We start from the raw sequence: 26370 nt of genomic DNA on the forward strand, positions 1-26370 counted from the left end.
ACCCGAATCACGTATCCCAGAACCGTGACGTACAAAAAGCAAAGGATCCTTTCGCACAGGAACAGGATCGAAAGCTTCTATTAAAGAAGAAAACTTTAACAGCATATCTTGCAAAACACTTAACTTCGGATCAACCTGTGACTGCGGTGGCTGACGTTCAAACGTCACATAGTAAACAGCAGTGACTGCTGATCGATGCTATATCGAGACTACGGTGACTGACACTCGATGTCACGTTGTGTCTACGGTGTCTACCGCTCAACGTCACGTCGAGTCTGTGGCAGAAACGTCTGTATATGAACGTCATCGCTATGAACGGGACTCTTATTATGACTAAAGCTAGGACGTTGAACTTGTTCTGAAGGAACTAATAAACGTTTCAACCGTCTCGAAACTTTACGCCCAGGCTTTTAAAGAGACGAATCATCGGAAGACGAGGAGAAACTTCGTCTCTCCTGTCTTATGGCAAGGACATGCTTGCCGAGCAACGTCTGATACCTTTGAGGGAACGTCTGTTCGTTGGTTTACACTCCTCACTCCCTTAGGTCCTACGACATTCCTTCTCCCTGGTGCAGGGGAGCCTGAAAGAGGTCTCGGACTAGGCAAGTGACAAGCACGAACAAACGAACCCTCCGCAACACAGAACATGTTTTTTTCACTTACTTCACTGATATCACATTTTTCAATAATTTCACATTAGACATGAATAAAACTGATTTCTACCTAAAGCACACAATTCTCCCTTAAATTAAAAGGTTAGAATTGCGAAATGAGTCGTATAATGTAAGCACATTAGTACAAAATGAAACACACATGCAAAAATCAATAAACATATACATATATATCGAATAAAACGGATATATATAAAGTTAAAAAGATCAGTACCTGGGGATGAGACTAAACACTAGTTCACTAAGGACTACGTTTTCAATCTCTCACCGTACAGTGCCTTGGGACGAGAATAAAAACTAAAACGTTTTATCCTCTCTCCCCGTACAGAGACTTGGGACGAGAGTAAAAAACTGAAGCGAGAACAACGTTACTCGCTCCTAAACTCCTTGTACAGAGACTTGGGACGAGAATAAAGATCGGATCGTTCTCTCTTTCTCTCTCTCTCTCTACCTCTCCCTCTCTCTTGTCACTCACAAGAGAATGGCCCACTCACCCTTCGTCAATAACAGGTTACTGTATTTGACTAAAGGAAAAAACTGAAAGGACTCAGAAATTGAAAATTAACATGATCCTTTAAATTAGTATCTAAAAAACTTCAGTGTGAAAGAAGAATGAACAAAACGTCAAAATCGATTTACTCTTTCTGCAAAGTGAAACCGTGATTCTCTCTTTCTCTATCGTAACGATAGAGCGCAAACTGCGTAGCATAAATAAACCAAACGTTAGTTCATCTTTGAAAAAACAGCACGTAGACTATTCAAAGAATATATTTCTTAAAATATTTTCTAAAAAATATTCATCTCATCACTCTTACAGAGCAACTGATTTAAACTTAACAAAAATAAAAGTTGAATGGGCTCAACGTTGTTTAACTTCGTTTTCCAAGTTAGGACCGCCTACAAGGAATAGGTAAAGGCCGCATATAAACAAAACATAAAATTTATCTTGATGTTTAGTATAAATGGAAAGCTAGTCGAAGAGGCCTAATAAAGGCGGGTGAGATATAAAATATAAAATATATAGAGGTAAATCTATAAATATCAACAATAATTTATAAAGTGATAAAATAATTACTAAAAGCCTTAAACACACTTCCGTACACTGAGGGAAGGGTCGGCCATCTTTTCTCTATGGAAAAACCAGATTAAAAAAAAAAGCAAGGGCAAAACACTTTTCCTCTCCTTTCAAAAGCATTTCTTTTGAAGATAGTATTGAATAATCCAACACGGCGAAAGCAATAAAACCAAAACCAAGTACTTCACCAATTCGGTAGAAAACTCGAGGTCATAAAGCAAGCGGAACCAACTTGTCGACAAGACCGACAGAGAAGAACTGGAGAAATTGACAAGTATATGCGGTATCTGGCCGATAGTCGGCGCTGGTGGGCACACCCGCAACCTTCACGGCGATCGCTCGCGAGTTTTTGGAATCTGTCGAGCCGTCGGAGACGTCAGCTATTATATATTCACCGGCTAAGTTTAATATTTAAAAATGGCTGATCAACAAAAGCGAGGGTGAAAGCGGACACGTCCGACTGCCACCCGAGCCGATAGCAAAGTGAGCTAAATCACAGGTGTGTTTGAAGGGGGGGGGGGGGGGGTAATGGCTCGTCATTTCAGGTACGCCGAAAGTAATTACCCATATTAAACAAATTCAGTGCGCTTACATCCAGTATGGGCTTCCAGCCCCCTGATGACTTGGGGACTATGAACAGACGGTTGTAAAACTCCGGGGATGGTCTGTCACTTATCTCCTCTATGACAGCCTTCTGCACGAGAATCTCTATTTCTCGGGTTGAGGCTACAAACTTCTCCGAGCCTGGAGAGCAGGCGGGTAATATGATGGGAACATTGGATAGAGGTGGAGTGTCTTTGAAAAGAATGGAGTAACCGAACCGGAGAACTTGGGGCACCCAGGGCTCTGCCCCTCTGCGACTCCATTCCTCCCAAAAATAAGGCTCAATCTGCCCCCTATCGGAGCATGAAGGATTAAAAAATCACTTGGATGATTTCGTGTCGGGTTTGGTCGAGGACTTGGTTGGGTGTCGTAAATTCGATCGAGGCCTGACGAACGGTCTAGACCTACCCCCTCGAAAGGGTTTCTTTTGCAAGGGTGATTTCGAGGCGGTAGTCGTCTCAGTCGAGGGTTTAACACGCTTAGAAGACTGGGCAAGCAAGTCATTAGTAGACTTCTTTTCCAGTGCGCATAGAATCTTGGCCACTATTTCTTCGCGAAACAGATGATCCTTGTCAAGAGGAGAAAACAAAAGTGCGGACTTCTGAGGCGAAACGACTCCTTTCGAAACAAAAGAACACCAGAGCTGTGTTTTCTTGAGAGTCCCGAATGCAAAGAGAGAGGCCAGCTCATCGCAACCATCCCGAACTGATTTGTCGGCACATGACAAAACCCCAAGCCAGTCCGATGCCAGCTCTTCCTGAAGAGTAGGGCAATCCTCTATTTTCGTAGCGAGGGCTCCGATCGTCCAGTCCAAGAAACTCATAATTTCTAAAATCTTAAAAATATTTTTTACCAAATGGTCCAACTCGGGCAATGTAAAGAATATTTTAGCTGCTGCAAACGCGGACCTTCTAGTTGCATCTACCAAGCCAGAGAAGTCCCCCTGGGAGGAGGCAGAAACTCCCATAGAGGGGACTTCTCCAGTTACGTAGAAACCATACCTCTTCTTAATAAACTTCGACGCAGGAGAGGCGAAAGTTGCTTTCCCGAGTTCTCTCTTGACCTTCAACCAATCTTCTATATCACGAAGCGAATGTTTAGCAGCCTTGGAAAGAACGAGCTTTGGGAGAAGAGGATCGAAATTCTTCCTTTTCATCAGGAAGATGGAAGCAGGCGACCTGGCAGCGGCTGCTACGAAGTAATCTGGGTACATGTCGAGAAGGTAGCATAAAAGTTTCGAATAACACAAGAGAGGGATAGAGTCCACTTCTAAGTCCTCCTCGTCATCCGAAGAGATAGGCGACAGAGACGGTTCTTGATTCGACTCATTATTCTTCATACATTGTTTGTTTTCTTTCATCCAGTTCATCAGCTCTTGCAACTGTCGACGTAATGGAATTGGATTCTCGTCTTCTTGAGTTGAAGTTGAAGCAACTGAGGTCGTGGATTTCGACACGATCGCCACCGGCAGTCTCCCGCCAGTCAAATTATCTGTCGCATGCAAAGTCGAAGGATCTCGACGAACTCAGAATCGGTCGCTCCACGACCGAGTCAAAGGCAGCTGTCGCTGTCGTAAGAATAATTGGCGAAGTCCATGTAGCTACGCTACACGACGGGCGAGAGATATCTACTTCTCTGTTCCTCTTTACAGGGGGCGGAGATAGCACCTCTTCAGTCGGACGTCTCTTTAACGGACGGGAGACTGAAGAATCACGCCACTTACGACATCTAACCGGTGACGAATCACTCGACTCTGTCGATAACTGATTACTGAACGACACACCTTTCCAAAGGTGTTTAGTCAAATCCTGCTGTCGCACCACAGGATCGACAGAGGAAGCGACTGTCTGTGGGCAAACCCCGACAGTCTCCCTTGGACCTCCGGTAGGTCTTCTCCCTGAGGCGGGGGAGGGGGACAGTGACCTTCGTCTAGGAGAACTATCGGGACAAACAGCCACCCCCTCAGATTGCATTGCACTTTACTAGGTCTTTCCTATTTAAGACTTTACAGATAAACCTAACTGCATCACCGTATTAGCTAATACAGTACATCAAATGTCTTTTCAAATTTAGACTCGAGGCTGGCAATGGTGTCAGGAGAAACTCCATGGGAAGTTGGCAAAGGAGTTACAGGAGCAGGAGTAGGAGGATTCAAGATCGGAGACATAATAAGAAGAGAATGAGATGGTATAGGAGCAGGAGCTTCGATAGAAGAAGCCGAAGAAGCTAAACTAGTCTTACTTTCAGCTCTGAGAGCCGTCTTCCTCTTCCTATCCTTAATCATCTTCCCGGAGTGAGAAACAAAAACTTTCCACTGATGTTCACTCCAATCCTTGCATTCATCACAAGTAGATTCTCTAGAGCACTCACAACCCCTACACTTAATGCACTTAGTGTGCGAATCATAAATTAATTTAACTAACCTAGTTTTGCACCCTCCGGCGCAAAACCTAACTACAGAGGGACTAGAGTCCAACATGATGGTAAGACCACAAAATTGCAGAAAAGAAATTCAGCTTCAATCCTACAAACAAGGAGTTGAATACTTCACCAATATTGGAGAGATAATACTTACCAACAAATGAAGAAAAAAGTCTGCACCGACCACCGATGTTCACCAGAAGCTGGCAGAGAACAAATTGATATTATCTGGACAGTTGTACCTGTAGCTCCCTCGAGTGGAGGGAGATGACGTCACCTACATCAGCGATGGCGGCGCCACCTTGGTAGTTTTGAATCTATTGTCTGCCAATAGTAGGGAACCTACAGCTGTATAACTGTTCGGTAAGACACTGCAATAAAAACCCCTATAAATAACGTGGTTTGTATTCCAGTTACGGAACAAATACTTGTTATGAATTATGTTTCTTGGGAAACTATGGTTCTAAATGAGGAACATATTGAAAAAAGAAGAAATATGACAAATTCGAAGATAATTTGTATTTTTCCTAACCATACAAACCTTAGCTATTTACATAGGGTTTCCTTTCGGTGTAGCTGAAATGACGAGCCATTAAAGTTTTAACGAGGGTTTAACTACCCCCCCCGCACTAGTTAGCGGGGGGGGTAGGGGAGTGGTAGCTAGCTACCCCTCCCCCCTCCACACACCGGTGAGCTGCCTCACTTCACTTAGAGGTAGGACTTGTCTCGGGGGACAGGGCTGGCGGGCAAATATGTGTAAATAGCTAAGGTTTGTATGGTTAGGAAAAATACAAATTATCTTCGAATTTGTCATTTGTTCCGTAACCGAAATACAAACCACGCTATTTACATAGGGTGACTTACTCTTAGGCAGGGTGGAAAGTCCCCAGCCTTACTGGCTTTGGCTTACCCGGGGATTCAGAATCTGAGTGCGCAGCACTTCGAGAAAAAGAGTCCCTGCACCTCACAAGTTTGTTGCTACGCAAGAAACGAGAGGCCTACATAAGTGTGTGGAGAGATGAAGTGTGACTCGTCCTAGGAAGTTGACCTGAAGTCCTTTATATGGAATTCCAGGCTAGGACGTCCCCATACCACCTCGTCAGGGTATGGGGGACGCGACAGTGTTGTACTTAATACTAGGAACACAAGGAAGCATGGTTTACCTGCAGAGGTTTGAGGTCAGCTATGCAGAGACCCAGGATGCTGCATTCCCCAAGAGAGGGGAGGATGAAGAAAGAAGTAAGGGCCAGACATACTTTTTCATTCACGCAGACTAAAACCGGGTAACAGTGCCCTCAACCTTCTGCTATCTGTCCATTAAGGAGCCTGAGGTTAAACCAGCTGTTGTGCAGCCACCACAGGGCCGATAGAAAAGGTATCGAGGCTCCTGTGGGTCAAGTCCTGCAGGTAGTGGGCTGTGAAGGTCGTCTGACGCTTCCAGACTCCAGCTTGTAGAACCTGCGTCACAGAGAAGTTTCTCTTGAAGGCCAGGGACGTGGCGATGCCCCTGACATCATGTGCCCTAGGGCGACATGACGGAGGAGGGTCTGGATTCAAGGCGTGATGGATGGTGCGTCGAATCCAGGCTGAGATGGTGTTCTTGGTGACCCTTCTCTTCGTCCTACCAGTGCTCACAAACAGGACTTGCACGCGGGGACGGGCTGCAACTGTTCTCTTCAGATAACGTCTCAGACTTCTCACTGGGCAGAGTAGCAGATGATCTGGGTCATCAGTTGAAGTGGCTATCCTGAAGGGTATTAAGCCTTGCATGGTGTATCGGCTCCTCCATGTTGACCAGTTTTTCCGACTTCTTACTATAGTCTATGGGTATCATCAATCACTTTTTTTATTATTCTGTACTGTACATATTGTTTTTGTTATAATTCTTGTTAATCTAGTTTTTAAGTATGATATCTTTTTTATTTCTATTAATTCTTATGCTGTCTGGAGACATTGAGCGAAATCCGGGACCAGTACGTCCTAGATTTCGTCAATGTCGTCTTCTGTATTGCAATATTCGTGGTCTTCATGCAAATATCCAAGACCTTACAGTTGAGTCCAGACAGTATGATATTCTTTTGTGCTCAGAAACTTTGGTTTCTAATATGAGGCACTCATCTGAGCTCCTTATAACTGGTTTTAAGAAGCCCATAATGCTGAAACGTGATGCCATTCCTAGGGCCAGGGGAATGGCGGTGTATATTAGGACCGAGTACCCTGCTTCTCATAAGTCCTGCTATCAAATGTGGATGTCATGAGATTCAGGTAATAAAAGTTTGTGGCAGGCATAACAACTTTTATTTGTGTTCGATCTACCGGAATCCAGACATGGATGATTCTATCTTCGATTGTCTTCTTACCATTATGGCTAAGATACAAGAAGATGATAGAAAGGCTTCTTTTGTCTTTGTTACCTGGTGTATATTAGGACCGAGTACCCTGCTTCTCATAAGTCCTGCTATCAAATGTGGATGTCATGAGATTCAGGTAATAAAAGTTTGTGGCAGGCATAACAACTTTTATTTGTGTTCGATCTACCGGAATCCAGACATGGATGATTCTATCTTCGATTGTCTTCTTACCATTATGGCTAAGATACAAGAAGATGATAGAAAGGCTTCTTTTGTCTTTGTTACCTGGTGTATATTAGGACCGAGTACCCTGCTTCTCATAAGTCCTGCTATCAAATGTGGATGTCATGAGATTCAGGTAATAAAAGTTTGTGGCAGGCATAACAACTTTTATTTGTGTTCGATCTACCGGAATCCAGACATGGATGATTCTATCTTCGATTGTCTTCTTACCATTATGGCTAAGATACAAGATGATGATAGAAAGGCTTCTTTTGTCTTTGTTGGTGATTTTAAGGCTCACCATAGGGAGTGGTTAAGTTCTATCTCTCCTACCGATCGCCATGCCTTAAGAGCTTTAGACTTTGCCTCTGAATCAGGCTGTGAGCAAATCATAAATGAAGCTACTCACAGGTCTGGTAATTGCTTGGACCTCGTATACACTGACTCCCCAGGCGTTATAACTAGTAAGGTTGGTTCTCCAGTCGGAACTTCTGATCATGCCTTGATTTCATTATTAGTGAAGACTGAGCAGCCTGTCCCTGATATATCATATTCCTGTAAAATTTATATGAAATCCCAAGCAGACTGGAATGGGATTTTGCATGATCTTTTGTGCTTGAATTGGTCACAATTATATAATAGTGTAGATCCTGTTGTCCCTTTGAATGAGAATCTAGTCAACATAATTGATAGGCTTATCCCTTCTCGTGTGCTAAGGTACCGAATGAAGGACAAACCGTGGTTCAATGATAATTGTAGACGTGCTTATTTGGAGAAGCAGGAGGCCTATCACCTTTGGAAGGGTAACAGATCATATTTGACCTGGAACAACTATACTCAGCTTCGAGCTTTTGCTCAGAGACTTTATGCCTCAACTGAAAAGGAGTACAATTTAATCATAAAAGAAACCCTCTCTGGTACAACTCAGGAACATAAATGGTGGTCTACCCTTAAATCTGCACTCTTTGGTGTAGATGCAACAGTTCCTCCGTTACTTAAACCAGATGGCTCAGTCACTCACTGTCCAAAGGAAAAGGCAACCCTTTTGGCTGATGTTTTTTACAGTAAACAGAGTAATGAAAAACTTGAGCTTCCTCATTCCTGTTTTCCTGAGGCTAAACTAACTAGTTTAGCTTTTTGATCTCGTGAGATTAAAGCTCTGTTGATGGACCTTGATGCTTATGGAGATGTAGACCCAAATGGTATTTTTCCTTTGTTTTTTATAAAGACAGCAGATTTCTTGGCTCCAAAGTTATCTGTTATTTTGTGCAAGTTAGCAAGAAGAGGAGCTTTTAGCACTTGTTGGAGAATTGGTAATGTTACTCCTCTATGTAAATGTGTTTGTGGTAGCTCAAGTCCCACTGATTACTGCCCAATTTCCATAACTCCCATATTATCTAAAGTTTTTGGACATCTTCTGGCAAAACGTCTTAATAGGTTTGCTGAAGGTAATCATCTATTCCCTAGTTTGCAATTTGGTTTTCGTAAAGGTCTTGGAGCATGTGATGCCCTTCTTACAATCTCCAATGCAGTACAGAAATCCCTTGATTGTGGTCGGGAAGTTCGTATGATTGGCCTTGATTTTAGTGCTGCCTTTGACCGTGTTAATCATGAGGCCCTTGTTTTCAAACTGAAACAGTTGGGAGTGGGTGGGTCGTTTCTTAGCATTATTATTGATTTTATTAAGTAGTAAATCTCAAAAGAGTTGTTGTTGATGGGCACCATAGTGAGTATAGGAATGTGATATCCGGTGTTCCACAGGGTAGTGTTCTTGGCCCATTACTTTTCATACTATATACACATGACATGTGGTGTGGCCTAGAAAATAAGCTTGTTACATATGCAGATGATGCTACTCTCTTTGCATCAATTCCATCCCCTGAAAGTAGATCTGGGGTTGGTGAATCCCTTAATAGAGATTTAGCTAAAATTAGTGCATGGTGCAAATTATGGGGTATGAAGTTGAATCCTAACAAAACTCAAAGTATGATTGTAAGTAGGTCAAGGACCTCAGTATTGTTAATGTTTCTTTAATTTTGTAAGACTTTCAAAATTTTAGGTGTGATTCTCGACAACAAATTTACTTTTGAGAAACATATAAGGTCTGTGTCTTCTTCAATTGCACAAAAAATAGGCTTATTGAGAAAGTCTTTTAAAATATTCGGTGATCAATCTATTCTGAAGAAGTGTTTTAATTCTTTTATTCTACCTTGTTTTGAGTATTGTTCTCCTGTCTGGTCTTCAGCTGCTGATTCTCATCTTAATTTGTTGGACAGAAACTTACGGTCTATTAAATTTCTTATTCCTGATCTAGATATTAATCTCTGGCACCGTCGTTCAATTAGTTCATTATGCATGTTGCATAAGATTTTTCATAACTCTGACCATCCTTTACATTCAGATCTCCCTGGATAATTCTATCCTGTTCGTAATACTAGGCAGGCAGTTAATTCTAATAGCCAGGCCTTCTCCATCATAAGACTCAATACTACGCAGTACTCTAAAAGTTTTATTCCAGCTGTTACCAAGTTGTGGAATGATCTTCCTGATCGGGTTGTTGAATCAGTAGAACTTCAAAAGTTCAAAGTTGGAGCAAATGCTTTTTTGTTGACCAGGCGGACATGAGTCTTTTTATAGTATATACATGACATATTTGTTTTTGATGTTGTTAATAGTTTATATATGACATATCTCTTTTGACATTACTTTTTTTAGAATGATTTATTGCTAATTTGTTCTCTTCAGTTCTTTATTTCCTTATTTCCTTTCCTCACTGGGCTATTTTTCCCTATTGGAGCCCCAAGACTTATAGCATCTTGCTTTTCCAATTAGAGTTGTAGCTTGGATAGTAATAATAATAATAATCTGTTACAGAGCGGAGACTCACAACCCTGAAGGAGTCGAACCGTGGGTCCGGAACTCCAGGGTTCTGAGTCTTGGCAACAAACTCAGGGACGAACTTGAACGTTACCTCCCCCCATCCCCTTGAATGGGCGATGTCGTATGAGAGACCATGAAGTTCACTAACTCGCTTGGCCGAAGTCAGAGCGAGCAGGAATACCGTCTTCCAAGTCAGGTGTTGGTCAGAGGCCTGGCGTAATGGTTCGAATAGAGGTCTCTTTAGAGCCCTAAGGACCCGAACCACGTTCCAAGGAGGCGGTCTCACTTCCGACTGAGGGCAGGTAAGCTCGTAGCTACGTATGAGTAAGGAAAGTTCCAGCGAGGAGGAAATGTCTATTCCTTCCAGCCTGAAGGCAAGGCTTAAGGCTGAGCGATAGCCTTTCACCGCCGAGACCGAAAGGCGCATTTCCTCCCGCATATAAACGAGGAACTCCCCTATTGCTGGAATAGAGGCATCGAGGGGAGAGATACCCCTCCCACGACACCAACCACAGAAGACTCTCCACTTCGCCTGGTAGACACCTGCGGATGACTTTCGCAGGTGTCGAGACATCCTTTCCGCAACTTGTTACGAAAAGCCTCTCTCAGAGAGGAGACGCTGGATAGTCTCCAGGCGTAAAGCCGAAGCGACGCTACGGCTTTGTGGAAGATGTTGCAGTGTGGTTGTCTGAGTAGCTCGTGTCGTGGTGGAAGCTCTCTTGGAGGTTGCGTCAGGAGCTGCAAAAGGTCCGGGAACCACTCTGCATGATGCCATAGCGGAGCTATTAAGGTCATCGACAGGTTGATCGATAGTCTGGTCTTGTTGAGCACCTTTCTCATCACACAGAATGGTGGGAAGGCGTAGACGTCGATGTTGTCCCACCGTTGTTGGAAGGCATCTTGCCAGAGTGCCTTGGGGTCCGGGACTGGGGAGCAGTACAGAGGCAGCTTGAAATTCAAGGCTGTCACAAACAAGGCCACTGTCGGGGAACCCCACAAAGTCAGGACTTTGTTGGCTACCTGAGGATCCAAAGACCACTCGGTACTCACTATCTGCGAATCTCTGCTCAGATTGTCGGCGAGCACATTCCTTTTCCTAGGAATGAAGCGAGCTGATAGACGTATCGAGTGGACTTCAGTCCATCTTAGTATCTCTACTGCAAGATGGGATAGCTGTTGTGAAAAGGTACCTCCCTGCTTGTTGATATAAGCCACTACCGTGGTGTTGTCGCTCATCACCACCACAGAGTGAGCCGCCAGGGTCTGTTGGAACTGCTGAAGGGCCAGAGAAACAGCCTTCAGCTCTAACAGGTTGATGTGGAGGTACTTTTCTGATTCTGACCATAGGCCTGAGGCCCTCTGGTTCAGAACGTGGGCCCCCCACCCTTCTTTTGACGCATCCGAAAACAACATCAATTCCGGGGGAAGGACGAGAAGATCCACTCCCTTTCGGAGGTTGTCGTCGGCCAGCCACCACCGCAGGTACGTCTGTTCTGCAGGTCCTATTGAGACCAGGAAGTCCGGGGAATCGTTGCCTTGATCCCACCGGGACTTGAGCCGCCACTGCAGAGATCTCATCCTGAGGTGGCCATTGGGAACTAGACGGGACAGGGAGGCTAGGTGACCTAACAGACGTAACCACAATTGGGCTGGAAGGTCTTCTCGACTGAGGAAAGGTTTTGCAACCATCCTCAGCCTTGCTATCCTGTTGTCTGATGGAAAGGCTCCGTGGAGATCGGTGTCTAATATCATGCCTAGATATACCAGTCCCTGTGTTGGGAGCAGAGAGGACTTCTCGAGATTTACCATGATCCCTAGATCTTGGCAAATTCCCTGAAGCCTGTCTCGGTGTCAAAGAAGGGTCGACTCCGAGTCTGCCAGGATCAGCCAGTCATCCAGATAACGAAGGAGACGGAGATATCAGTGTGAACACTCTGGTGAACACCTGAGGTGCTGTGGAGAGACAGAAACACAGCACCTTGAACTGGTAGATCTTTTTGTCTAGGCTGAAACGTAGGTACTTCCTGGAAGACGGGTGGATTGGGATCTGGAAGTACGCGTCCTTCAGATCCAGTGTGCACATGAAGTCTTGCGGTCTCACTGCAAGTCTGACCGTGTCTGCTGTTTTCATGCTGAACAAAGTTTGCTTGACAAACTTGTTCAGGGCTGAGAGGTCGATGACGGGTCTCCAGCCTCCAGACGCCTTCTTTACAAGAAAGAGTCGACTGAAGAAGCCTGGGGAGCCGTCCACGACCTCCTGGAGAGCATCCTTCTTGAGCATGGTCTCGACTTCTGCCTGAAGGGCTAGCACCTTTGCCGATCCCGTGGCATAGGAGCTCAACGACACTGGATTCGCTGTCAGGGGAGGTAGAGATGAAATGAACGGGACGCGATATCCTTGTCCGACCACAGAGCTCGTCCAGGAATCGGCCCCGAGTTGCTGCCACCTGAGCACGCAACTTTGAAGGCATCTCCCACAGGTGGACACACAGGGGGATTGCCAATCCTAGCGCTTGCGGCCTCGGCTGCTCCCTCTAGGATTTTTGCCTCCCCTGGAGGACTTTGCGCCCCTCTTGTCTTTGACAGGAAAGGGCTGTGGTTTAGACACCTTGGTCTTAGCTGCCGGAGCCTGCTTCGGTGTCCTGCGAGGCTGCTGTTGTTGTTGAGGAGCTTGAGGCTTGTAGGGCCGGGATGTAAGGGCCTTCTGGAGGAGCGAATCTTGACTCGTCTTCCTCCACCTCTCAGCTGTCCGTTCTACGTCCTTGGGCTCGAACAGGCTTCCTCCAAGGAATGAGGAGTGTCTGAGCTTGCTGACATCCATCGCGGGGACCTTCGGGTGGAACCTCTCGGTCACCATGTCACGGCGCTTGAGGATCGAGTTAGCCCACAGGTTAGTGACCTGGTGAGCTAAAAACTCGATAGAGCGCGTTCCCGAGATGAGGAAGGTCTCCAGGGCCTTCCTATTGCTCTCCTTGGACAAGTCCTCAGAGCGCAATAGGATGCCCAGAGATCCTAGCCAGACATCCAGCCACGAAGTGGCCTGCATGGCACACTTCATGACCTTTTACTGGCTCAGGACCTCCGACGCTGTGAATGTCACCTGCCGGGCGTTGAGTTTCTCCACAAAGGGACCCTTGGTGAGCTCTTCCACAGAGTGGTGCAGGGGAAGAGTTAAACAAGGCTCCTCCATGATCTCGAAGTACCTCCTCTGCTGAACGCGAGGAGGTGGGAGGAGCTTGTTCCCGGCAGGAGAACAACTGGAGGAGGCAAGCTCGGCAAGCTGGCCCTCGACCTTGTCCCTGGCACTCTTCATCCCTTGGGACCAGGGCAGGGGTGCACTAGTCTTGGGGGTCTTCCGAGTGCCATAAACTGGTCCAGGACCGTATCCTTGCCTTCGCGAGGGGCGGTCTCGGGGTCCTTGAAACTATTGAGTTGCCTCATTAGTCCAAGGACCTACCAGAAGGTGTGCTCCAATTCTCACTGCTCTCCTACTTGTGGACTGGCAGCTAAGTCTCCTGTCCCCATTGGTTCTTCATGGGGAGAAACGCGGACGTTCTCTCGGGGAAGGGCTGGCTCTGGACGAAACCTTGACGATGATTTGGGTAACGTCTTGGAGTCCTTGGGCTCCCTCCAGGGAGGGATACAGGACTCCAGCAAAGTGGTCTGGAAGGTACTTCCCACGCGAGACGTTTCTCTTCCTTGAGGTGGGGTTCTTCCCATTGGTGCCGTGGGAGTGAGTCTCCCCTCGCTGGATTCTCCCGAGGACAGGAAAGGTTCGTCCACAGGAGAAGGAGAAAGCGTCTGCGAGGAGGAAGGGGCCTTCCCGACGGAGCTCTTGGGAGCCAGCTTAACCCGGGGAGAAGTCACCGCGAAGTCCACTCCTCTCCTTCTCTTCAGCGGGGGCGAGGGAGCCTTTGGTTTCAGTCCCAGATCAGCAAGAGCTGGCTTCATAGCCTGCACCACCGCTTTCATCAAGGAACCGAACCAAGGCTGGCGGCTGACTGACGCAGTGTCAGCGATCCCCGCTGGAGGGAAGGGGATCGGTTGATCCTTCGGAGTGGATACTACAGGTCCTGTCTGGAAAGAAGAAAGGGAAGAAGAAAGTTGTCCGGACCTCTCTGAAGACTCGTCTTCTTCCTGGATGCGTGCTCGGCACTTCTGTGATGGCGATCGCGAGGATGACCTCGCAAGGTTGGGCGTGCTGCGAAACCCAGCGGGAATTGCGCTGGGGGTCGCACTGGTGCTCGCATGATGGGCGGATCGCTGGTGCGCGCTGGCGATCGCGCAACGGAAGGATCGCTGGTTCGCGCTGGCAATCGCGCGACGGAAGGATTGCTGGTTCGCACTGGTGCTCGCGCGATGGCAGAACCGTGGGGTCGTGCGTGGGCGATCGTTGGCGCGTGGAGCTGCGGGCGCGTGATGGCGCGGGGTGCGTAGGCGAGTGGGCGCGTGGACTCCCTGGCGAGTGGGCGCGTGGACTCGCTGACGAGTGGGCGCGCTGGCGAGGGTGTGCGTGAAAGCACAGGCGAGCTGGAGCGCTTGGGTAATCGCTGGCGATCAGGCGAGTGATGGAGCGTAGGCGAACAATGTGGGCTAGGGGAGATCAGGCGCGTTGGCGAGCGATGTCACGTTGGCGAGTGACGGCGTGCTGCCGAACGATGGCGCGTTGGCGAGCGATGGCGCGTTGGCGATTGATGACGCGTGGAACGCGTGGGTGAACGACCGTGTACAGGAGAGTTGGCGCGTGGACGGGTCGGAGCCCTGTGGTGATCATAAGCGTGGGCGCGGTGGCGCGTTGGTGAGCGCTCGTGCACAGGCGAAGAACCGCGCGGGCGCGCAGGAGAATTCTGGTGTGTAGGAGATCGCTGCCGCATAGGATGGCGCGTCGTGGCTGAAGGTCTCGAAGGTGAAATCTCATGGGCAGGCTCAGGAACTGGTTCATGGGCGCCGATGCACTTTAGTGCGCGCTGGAGACTGGAACGCAGGCGGTGGTCGTCGCGTAGGGGAACGCTGACGAGGCAGAGGAACAATGTCCTTGCCAGCGCCCAGATCCGAAGATCGTGGGCGCGGGGGCGAGCGTTGGCGCGTATCAGGAACTGGGTGTGTCGTAGTGTGCTGGCGCACTGGCGGTGGGCGGCGCTAAGGAGACTGTTGACGAGCAGGGCGCGCAGCAGGGGTTGAAGTGCGCGGGTGCGCAAGCGATCGCTGAGCAGGCTGGCGAGCAGGAGCAGGAGAGCGCTGGCGAGCAGGAGCAGGAGAGCGCTGGCGAGCAGGGGCGCGTTGGCGATCGGGAGAGCGCTGACGATCAGAAGTGCTGACGGTCGGAAGAGCGCTGGCAAGAAGAGTCTGACGACTCATCTGCCGAAGAGCGCTGACTAGCAGGAGAGCGCTGGCGAGCAGGTGAGCGCTGGCGAGCAGGAGAGCACTGGCGAACAGCAGATCGCTGGCAGTCAGGAGAGCGCTGGCGAGGAGAGTCAGGAGACTCTATGGCATGAGAGCGCTGGCGCTGACGAGCAGAAGGGCGCTGACGAGCAGAAGGGCGTTGGCGATCAGGTGAGCGGTGGCTCTTGCGCGCATTAGAAGGGCACACAGGTGGAACCTGGTGCGGAAGGGGCCTCATCCTCATTGTGGGAGAGGTCCTTCTGCCCCGAAGGGACCGGTGCTTGCATAGGCAAGGGAGATCTGGCAGGCACAGGAGATCGCGAACGATCAGCAGAAAGGTCCAAAGGTGCTGCAGTTACGGGCTGTTCCCGACGAGAAGAATCCTCTGCAGAGGACGACGAGGATGACCCGAAGAGGAGGCGCCTCTTGACTCCCTTGTAAGGAGAAGGAAGGCCTCGGCGACAAAGAGGAGGGCGAGCCTTATGGCGAAGGCGACCACGTGGCAGGGTATCAGCATCGTCGGTCCTCCGAAGAGGAGTCTCTGTTAGTGCACTCCCCCAAGGGGGAGCAACACTCACAGGAGAGACCGTAGGACCCAGCTTCCCCCTCGAAGGATGTTTGGAGGGGGACCCTGGGCCTTCAGCAGCAACAGCAACAGTATCAGTAGGGGTTTGACTCGACCCGTCACAACGTCGTCGCCAATAGCCAAAGGATCTACCTCTGGTATTACCGGCGATTGTTGGACAGCTCCCCCTAACTGGATCAGGTCAAAGAGGGCTTCCTTGGAGGGGGAGCCCTTAAGCCCCAAGGGAGTCCAAAGCTGGAAGAGATCATTATTAGACACTGTTTGATCATAGTCTACAAAGTCAATAAAATCCTCCCCCGACGGAGGAGGGGGAACTGCCTTGCTATGGGAGGCAATGCCCTCTCCCACACACCGAGTTTGAGAACAAGAAGGGCCTACGCTATCATTCGGCGGCCTCTCACGAGAGACCGAACGAGTGGTAGCTTCGGAGGAGGTTCGGGCAACGGAAGAAGAGTCCTTGGAGCCTTCCTTCCCCTGGGGGGAAGAACGGTCTCTCTTAGAACTCTTCTTACGCCACCGCGCAAACTTCTCCCACTGGGAGGTAGGCCACTCCCGACATTCCATACACAAACTATCACTACTACACTGTTGACCTCGACACTGCGGACAAAGGGAGTGAGGGTCTGTCTCGATTGCCGCCATAAAAGTTCCGCAAGGGCGATCGGGAAGTCCAGGGCATTTCCGCATGGTGGAAAGCAAAGGTAGAGGCCAACTTCAACAAACACACACTGGAAGAAAAAGCAAACAAATTAAGGCTGTCAATATGCGAGGACAGGACAGAACATCTGTACATCGTCCGAGCCAAAAGTGAAGTGAGGCAGCTCACCGGTGTGTGGAGGGGGGAGGGGTAGCTAGCTACCACTCCCCTACCCCCCGCTAACTTGCGCGGGGGTAGTTAAACCCTCGTTAAAACTTTAATGGCTCGTCATTTCAGCTACGCCGAAAGGAAACCCTATGTAAATAGCGTGGTTTGTATTTCGGTTACGGAACAAAGGGACTTTAGCTAGGATAACCACACTCACATTACTTATCCTAGGACTAGGTATTTCTCTTTACTTACCAATGGGTTTCAACTATCCTGTTATAGCCAGTCTGATCAGAAAACTGTTTCACATACAAACCTGAAATTAAAACATTGGCCCAAAAAACAAAATTGAATTGTTCCTTACACGAGTCTAGGAGGTGGAAGACTAAAGTTTTTCTACTATGAGGTGAAGGTATAATGCAGTTGCTTCCAGCATGAATTGTGGGGCTGTCCGTGCCTCTTGTTCTGTTGAATTAATATATTCTTTTAATTATAACAGACAAGCATGAAAAAAAATTGGTATAAAACTTCATGTTACAGAAAGGGTATTAGTTAAAACATAACTTGTTTACTTCCAAAGTCATATCTCCAAATCTGATAATAGCCTCTCAATATTTGGGGTATATTTTGACTTACCTACTCCAGTTTGATAAAATACTTTTTCTTGGGCACTCGAGTATTAACTAATTCCCAAATGAAATCATTAGGAAGATTTTAGTCTTCTGCTTTATGTCACCATACATCTACACACCAGACAAAAGTCATTCTCAGTTACATTCTTACCGCCCAAACTTGATTTATTCACTGGAAGGTCAAATTGACAGGCCCCACAAAAGCCACTTAGTCTTAGCAATAATTCTCTTCAAGTTCCAGCAATGAGATCAATACATTTAATCAACATTTGATTAATCTAATCAAGTTTATGGGTGATACAGTCATGCCTATAGGAAATTAAAAGAAAATTATTTACTAAGCAGTTCTTGTATCACCTCTCTATGAACCCTTTCTAGTGGATATGGATATGTGTATATAAAATGGATTTTGAGCGAAGCGGAAAATCTATTTTTGGGTGAGATAGCCATGGCGTCCTGATGGAAGGTTCCTTTTTGGTAGCTTCCTTGGGTATATAACTACTAAGATATTCCCAGAGAATTTAACCACAGGTTATCACAGAATTCTAACTTCTGGAGGGAGTATCCTAAAGGTTTCCCTTTAAGACATCGTATATCAACAGGGGACGCATGTATTAACGCGCCACATAGCTATCTGCACCCCACATAGAGTTAACACTTCGATGTGGAGGGGCGGAGAATAGCTGGGGAGCCGTTCCACAGCTAAACTCGTCCGTGGCTACTTTTGGTACTCGAAACGTAAACAAACGGGCGCCATTGCTAAATGACGTCACGTCCGTCCCCATCCTTCTACTAGTAGCTTGCCTTACTAAGACTGATTTTCCCTTGTGCTATTTTCATCGGCTTGCATCTTCGTTATGTCGCTACCCTCGGCCTCGCCTTCTTCTGGAAAGTTGACTACCAGGTTCCAGTATTGTTTAAATAAGCTCTGACCGTAAAGTAACTTTTACTTTTCGAAATATTTTATGTTTTCTGGCAGAGCAGTGCTGCTACCGGACACGCCATTTTATGGCGTCGCTGTTACATTGCATGCGTTATTTAGCTAGCCTGAAAAGCTTATTCCGGTCTTATTAACTAATTGATACTATTAGTTATTTAGTCTTCATAGCTAGGAACTTTATATATCGTGTTTTGACGCTTTTTATCGGTCATCGCCTGACCCCATACTAGATCGCTAGCATGATATATTACAGTGATCCTAGGTTAAGTTATGAAGATAGTGGCATTATTTATGCTACTGTTTACTGTGATGCAAGTGTTTTCGCCTTCAGGGACCATATAGGGAATAGGTTTGATAGTGTGCCTTTCAACCTAACCTAAATGTAGGACCCCTATATGCTCCCTTCACCCCCTGCCTTAGGGCATTCCCTCTGTGTAGCCTTGCTCCCCCTACCATGTAAGGGGATCAAGTTCATACCAGAGTACCTATCGCTTAGGGTTGCGTCCGAGAATGAGGAACGGCCTGCCCTTCCTCAATTGCTGAGGTTAGTTTACCTGACCTTCCTTGCAATTGCGATACGTCTTCCAGCCTTCCTAGCTTAGGGTGTAACATCCCTGCTCTAGGTTAGGCCTTGGGGGGACCTAGTTCTGTGCCTTGCTTGAAACGGTACCCATGCACCGTTCTCAGCCAGGCTGCCTACCTTAGGCTAGGGAGCGTCCTCCCTTCCTTGGTGGCCGCTTTGGAACAGAGCCTCCCCTATGGAAGACCCTGCTTCTTCTCCCCTCCCCACCTATCCCTTGTATGGCCTAGCCTATACTTAGGTTAGCCTATACCCATCTGTCCCCTGTCCTACAACTCCTCCTTAGGGTGGAGTGACAGGGCTATCTTGAGTCCCTGTGTGCAGTCCGCTCTGGTACATATACCTTTCATAGTGTCCTATGGGGTTAGCCACTGGATGCGTTTTGTCCGCAGGGGTTCTCCCCCCTCTTGGGTGTTCCCTAGCCCTCCCTTGGGCTACCCTGGCTCCCGGCCGCCTGCGGCCCCCTGCCATTGGGTGCTAGGGCTAGCCTCTATCATGGGTACACCCATTCAGGTGGGATGCTTTGCGGTTCGTGTCCTTACCCCTTCCATCCCTCCTTCTGTCTCTTTTCACTGTCCTGGTGCTGGTCCCTTGCCGCCTCTACTGCCGGCGATACCGCCCTCCCCCTTGGTGACACATTCCTTGTTCCCCTCTGGCCGACAGTCCTCCGTGTGCCGGAGGGCTGCCGCCTCCCGTCGGTGTACAGCCGATGGCCTACCCTCATACCTCCTAGCTCCATTGCCGGCAGTCCGGTTTTGCTATAGTCTATCCTTTGTCCCTGTCACCAAGCCGGCAGCCTTCGGCTGCCGGAGCAGCTGCCTCCCACCGGCGTGTCGCCGCTGTGCTGGCGGCCGCCATCCTGGCATTACTCCTGACTTCTCTATGTGTCTTCACTAATGCCAGAAACTCTGCTGGAGCGGCCTCCGGCGTGCCGTCGGTCTGCCGGCGCCTTCCGGAGACGCCAAGAGACTTGCACCCCTTCTCCCAGCTATCAACACCATGCTGATAGCCCTACACTGCAGCCAGATGGCTTGGCTACATAAATAGATAGGTATTGTCTTACCGTTCTATTAGTAGCCGTGCTGTCTTCTTGCATATCACAATTTTCCAGCATGCTGTGTGTATCTTAGCACAGCTGGTTGCCGGAAACCGTTACCCTATGGGGTCTTCTACACCCCCATTTTAATGGCCTGAGTGGTCTCAGTCCCAGATTTATATCTTAGGCAATTCCTGCTAGAATTCCCTTTGCCTCCCTGGCAATCTATGAAGAATTCTGCCTTGTGTCCTTGGCCACAAACAAATTGCCTATGGATAAGGTTACGGTAACCAGCCGGGCGGGATACACGGAGTATGTGTCTATCTACTTCATTTCCCACTCCACTCTCTAACATCACAAGGTTATTAATTACTTAAGATTAAGTTAAAATTAACCTTTTAACCCTTTTACCCCCAAAGGACGTACTGGTACGTTTCACAAAAGCCATCCCTTTACCCCCATGGACGTACCGGTACGTCCTTGCAAAAAAATGCTATGAAAATTATTTTTTTCATATTTTTGATAATTTTTTGAGAAAATTCAGGCATTTTCCAAGAGAATAAGACCAACCTGACCTCTCTATGACAAAAACTAAGGCTTTTAGAGCAATTTAAAAAATATATACACCAAAATGTGCATGGAAAAAAATAACCCCCTGGGGGTTAAGGGTTGGAAATTTCCAAATAGCCTGGGGGTAAAAGGGTTAATATTTAACTTTAGAATAATATAGGTCATTGGTATGACTTCCATATACTCATGTTCTCTTTCAGGATGTGAAAATCTATGTTATTTTCAAAGAAAATTGGGAACCACGAATTACTAGAATCTCCCGCAATTACTGGAATTTTTTCTATAGAAAAAGAGTAGTTTTTTCCTAGGTTACATTACCCTGTAATACAGTACAATAAAACCAAATTTATTACATAAAATGTGTATTTTAAAGCATTTTTCTATATACCTTTTACACTATATAAAAGGGTACAGAACCTGACAAACCCACCTAACCTAACCTGGTAGTTCCCAGGTCACAACACCTAGCTGGGGGCAAGCCCCCGGACCCCCTTCCCAGGTCACAACCCCAGACCCCCTTCCCAGGTCACAACCCCGGACCCCCTTCCCAGGTCACAACCCCGGACCCCCTTCCCAGGTCACAACCCCTAGCCAAGGTTCTACCTGCAAATATATAAAAATTATAAATGCTAAAAACATAAAAACGTATTTTATTAAAAACCCATTTATCGATTTCTAAGAGTTTGCAGTGATACCTTAGGGGATTCCAGTAAATCCGGGGAGTGCCAGTAATTCGAGGTACCGAAGAAAATTGGCATTTTTCTTTTGGAAATACCTTTTTTTAAAGTAGAAAATGTTGTCCTGTCCTCAACTATAAATAAACCGGTTCGCTTAGGACTCATCTTGAAATTTACTGGACTATTTGGTTAATGTCTAGGAGAGGGCCGCATGAAGATATCACTGATATTCAATTTATTTTTACTAGAATATGTAGGAATGTATGTATATAATGGTATACCAGTGAGATAATTTAGTGAAAATCAATAATAGTCGAAATATCGACGATCAAACTCACGCTACTCTTGTCTTCCCCCCAGATTTTTCAAAGTCTGTTGTTATTGTTGACTGTGTCTTATTTTTGCTCAAATGAGCCCTGTAACCACTATAATCCGCAGACAAACTAGTCCACTATGACGTCTTCACGTTTAGCCAATCACAGTGCGACAATACATTTTCTTTCCCAATGACGTCTTCACGTTTGGCCAATCACAGTGCGACAATACATTTACTTGCCCATCACAGTGCGACAATACATTTTCTTACCCAGCCATTTTATTTCGTTCCTAGACATCGAGGCCGTAGCAAGCACGTCATCTGATATTGCACAAGAAGTTGAAATTCCATCTTCTTGTCCTGACTGTTTCCTAAGTTACAATGAAATTGTTCTTACTTATTCGGGGTTATATTGAAAAACTAGTGGATTTGTGCCAGAGACACAATTTAATTTTACAAAATAAAAATTGTCCTGCATGTCAGGGAACCTTCCCAACGGCTTCACGTTTTCCTCAAAGCAGCAGCACATCTTTATCAACCAACAGGTTAAGGTAAGCTTCATTAATTTATGGAGTATATTATAATGGTGATAGTATAACAATGTATACAGCAGTACCATCACTTTGGATTTGGTTTGATGGATGTTAGGTAGTGTTCTTAAGGGGGGGTCGCAGGGAGGGCGAAGCCCCCACCCCCCCGGTGGAGGTACAGGGCTATTAGGCTAGGTTAGGTGGGTGTATTAGGTTCGGTGGTGCCCTGAAAATCACTGTGGCCTTAAGGGGGGGGGGGGGTCGCAGGTGGGGCGAAGTCGCCCCCGGTAGGCCTAGGTAGGGGTACAGGCCCCCCAGGGTAGGTTAGTTGGTTGTATTAGGTTCGGTAGTGCCCCGAAAAATCACTTTTCTCATCCTCCCCCACCCAAAAACCCCGCTTCCCACTGGGGTCCCCCATAATTGTAGTAGTAGGTTTATGCTTACATTTTGTGTGTAAGAGTTAAGTCTTGGTTTCTTTTTTATTCATTTCCTCATGTTTCTATGCACTGTGCAACAATAATCTAGTTGTTTTTTGAAGTTTTTCGTCGTTAATACTTGAAAAACGGGTGCGGCCTTCTCCGAGACATTAACCGAATATTTTAGAATGATTCCAAAAAAAGCAATAAATACAGAATAACGAATAATGCAAAATTTACAAAACAAACTCTTCGGTTAATATTGTAGTAACCTAACAACAATTAAAAAAAAATACAGGCCTACTCTATAAAATACATATCAGGGTCATCTCACATAAAAAAGACAGGTTTAACTGTAAAATCCTTTGAATATCACTGATTGTTGCGCATTACCTTCACAGTCAAGTATACAGAAGAATTGCAAAGGAAGAGTTCAGTATAAATGGTCGTCCATAATTGACAATCGAGTTGTTGACAACTGACGAACAGTCGAACGGGAGACAGCACAGTCTGAGTCGTACTCGTGAGTAGTCTTATTGTTTCTTCTTCTTCTAATAATAATGTTCAGGCAAATTTAACGTTTATTTTACTTACTTATTCCACAATTTCCAATCATCTTGATATCCTCTTTCATTAAAATCTGCACTGAGTTACTGGTATATTTTAGAACTAGTAGTAGTTATTGAAAGATATAGAAAAAAGTTCGAAAGAAGAGAGAGATGGAGATTCAAGGAGACCACAACTAAACCTCTATGGTATTATTGAAAATAATATAGAATATCTATTTTAATAATATAACTTGATACAGACTTTATTAGCATTTACCATACTAATAAATATTTCATCCCATTTTATAAGTTGACTGAACATGACATAATATAACTACTGTTTCTGTGTTATTTATGTATACAAGAATTTCCCCTCTCTCTTCTTTCGAGCTATTTCTATTCATCTATTATAAATGATAATTTATTCAACTGCGACCAGCCTCACTACTGCTAGTTCTAGTAGAGAGAGAGAGAGAGAGAGAGAGAGAGAGAGAGAGAGAGAGAGAGAGAGAGAGAGAGAGAGAGAGAGAGAGAGAGAGAGAGAGAGAGGCTATGAAATCCAACAGTAACTCATGCCAATCTGAGTTTAGTGTAACTATGATTATTCTATATCCTAGAACTATAACACAGTGATCATCATAACAAATATAAAGGAATTACAACGACTATGATTAAAACACTGTGAATGCTCACAATGAATAGTTTATATGCGTGATTAATAAGTAGCTTAGTATGGCTAGGAGTTTAAGAGTTACTATAATTTGGTGATTTCTTTAATTTTAGGTATTCTATCATGTAAGTTTAAAAGAGTGATTATACTAAGAATTGCCTGAGGGTAAGAATATATATTAACGAAAAATCTCCTGATATATGAACTACAACTGTCTGTCTGTCTGTAAAGAATGCCTTACCTTGTGTAAGAGCTGGTCAGCTGGCTTTGAATGTTTTAGATTAAAGTCCAATATCTGTGATTGTACCTGTAATCATCGAGCAGAAAATATGCTCTTTAGAAAACATAACAAAGACCACTAAGACTGTTTAACAGGAGTGTTTGAAAATAGTTTTATTTGTTATTGAAATAAAATCGAATATTTAGAAATTATTTTTTTCAGAATATTCGATTGTTTTATACAAAAGGCTAAGCACAGCTCACATTGGGTATTTCAATGTCCCCTATTCTATGCTTGTGGTATTCAGATATATGATTGTGATTCGCTGACAAATAATATACGTAACTGATAATGTATCAGTACTTGCTTAATGAATTATTTGAAGTTCACGCCTAAACACTCATAAGTGACGTAAAAAAGAGAAATAAAAAGAAGTCATTTGGATTGGTGGCAACATCAGGTTCCAATATAAAAAAAACTCAGTTGGCTTCCCTGCGTGACGTCATCATAATAGTCCCGGCGGTTTTAGTTGTTTGTGTTCCGTGTAATCTCGCGATGATTAGGACTTATTTTCACCCTAAAAGGCTTTATTTAGAAGATCCTTCTGTCACAATATATAGTTTAAGGTATGTTGAAGAATTGTGCTTATTATGATTCACGAAAACATTCAGTATGTGCTAAAATGACTGGGATTTCTGATTCGTAGATTTGTTTGTGGCCAGGTTCAGGTTCAGAGGTGAGGCATAGCCTTTGCATCGGCGCCTGTTTTGTCTTTTCCTCCACATCAGGTTTAATACTTCTTTTTTCTTTTCTATATTTGTTTCACTAAATAGGTCTTCCTCGTATGGTTGTTGTAGCTCAATTACTTCAGTCCTTTCTTTTCTATATTCATGACAAAACAAAAAATGTATTAAATCTTCCTCAGTTTCACAAAAATTACAGTTTACACCCCCCCCCCCATTGTGTCTATTTACAATATTTAGTTTTAACGTATTAGTTCTTACTCTAAAAAAATATTACTGAAGCAAATGTATTGTCATCAAGTAACTCCTCTTTAATTTCTTTCTTCCACATTCTATATATTTCTAAGCTCACTTGACACTCTATTTCTTCTTTCCACTTTTCAGTATCCCACTTTCTGGTTTCCGATTTTATTTCTGCCTTGTTCATTCTTCTTGTCTGTCTTTTGCCTATACTTAATTCTTCTACTTTGTACATGACTTCCGGACAGAGTAAACTTGCTTTATTTACAATTGTTTTATTGTTAACGATGCTACTGTAGCCTAATTGCCCTATCGTAAAGTACCACATGTTTTCTTGGTAAGGTATCTCATCAATTATAATCTAGTAACGGGTTAAATCCGATTGGCCGAGATATTAATAAGAGGTGTTTCACAATTTTTAGGTTGAATTCAATAGAACTTAGTTAACTCATAATTAAAGGGATCAGAACTTTTTTTAATTTGTCCGGTTCAGAATAATACTAACTATTATAATACTTGTTAATGAAGCCACCTCTACTCAGATGCATACTGCGTGATGAATTGATAATGCATACTTCTGTATTATAAAGAATTTTAGATATTCTATATTTTCTATTAATTACTTCACTAAATTAGTATATTTCCCATTTTTCACTGGGTTATTTTCCCTGTTGGTGTCCTCGGGCTTGTAGCATCCTGCTTTTCCAAGTAGGGTCAAGACAGAGATGGCGTGGCCAAGTGTTGTGGATGGATAGTTGGGGGGGGGGGGAGTTTGAGGAGGGCTTGGGAGGAACCTGTTATTATTATTGTTATTATTATTATTATTATTATTATTATTATTATTATTATTAGCCAAGCTACAACCCTAGTTGGAAAAGCAAGATGCTATAAGCCCAAGGGCTCCAATAGGGAAAATAGCCCAGTGAGGAAAGGAAATAAAGAAAATAAGTGGGAAGATGGAGGGGGAGGCAGAAAATTAGATGGAGAGATAATGTGAAGGATGATATGGAGAGAATAGTTTATTGGAAGGTATAAAAGACATTGGAGAGGACGCATCAGGCAACCAACTCTTGAATATATGGATAACAATGGGAAAGAAATTATTATTATTATTATTGTTATTACCTCCGCCAGGAGGGTATGTTTTCGGTTCGGTTTGTTTGTTTCTCTGTTTGTCTGTCTGTCTGTGGACAACGTAGAGGCCACATTTCTACACGGAATCACTTCAAACTTGGCCAAGTAGTTCCCCAATGTGT

The 26370-nt window shown here is 45.4% G+C and overlaps 1 long non-coding RNA gene across 1 annotated transcript in view; it reads right to left on the minus strand.

Moving 5' to 3' along the window:
- LOC137650675 (uncharacterized) overlaps positions 1-23208 on the minus strand; it is a 62041-nt gene extending 38833 nt beyond the window's left edge. Inside the window, exons 1-2 of the long non-coding RNA XR_011046042.1 lie at positions 23087-23208; positions 17361-17461 (exon numbers count right to left, since the gene is read on the minus strand). This is a non-coding gene — a long non-coding RNA (uncharacterized lncRNA). The remainder of the gene's footprint in view (positions 1-17360; positions 17462-23086) is intronic.
- Positions 23209-26370: the final 3162 nt, after the last annotated feature.

The sequence above is a fragment of the Palaemon carinicauda genome, chromosome 12 (assembly GCF_036898095.1).
Source record: "Palaemon carinicauda isolate YSFRI2023 chromosome 12, ASM3689809v2, whole genome shotgun sequence".
In the NCBI taxonomy this organism is placed as follows: Eukaryota; Metazoa; Arthropoda; class Malacostraca; order Decapoda; family Palaemonidae; genus Palaemon; species Palaemon carinicauda.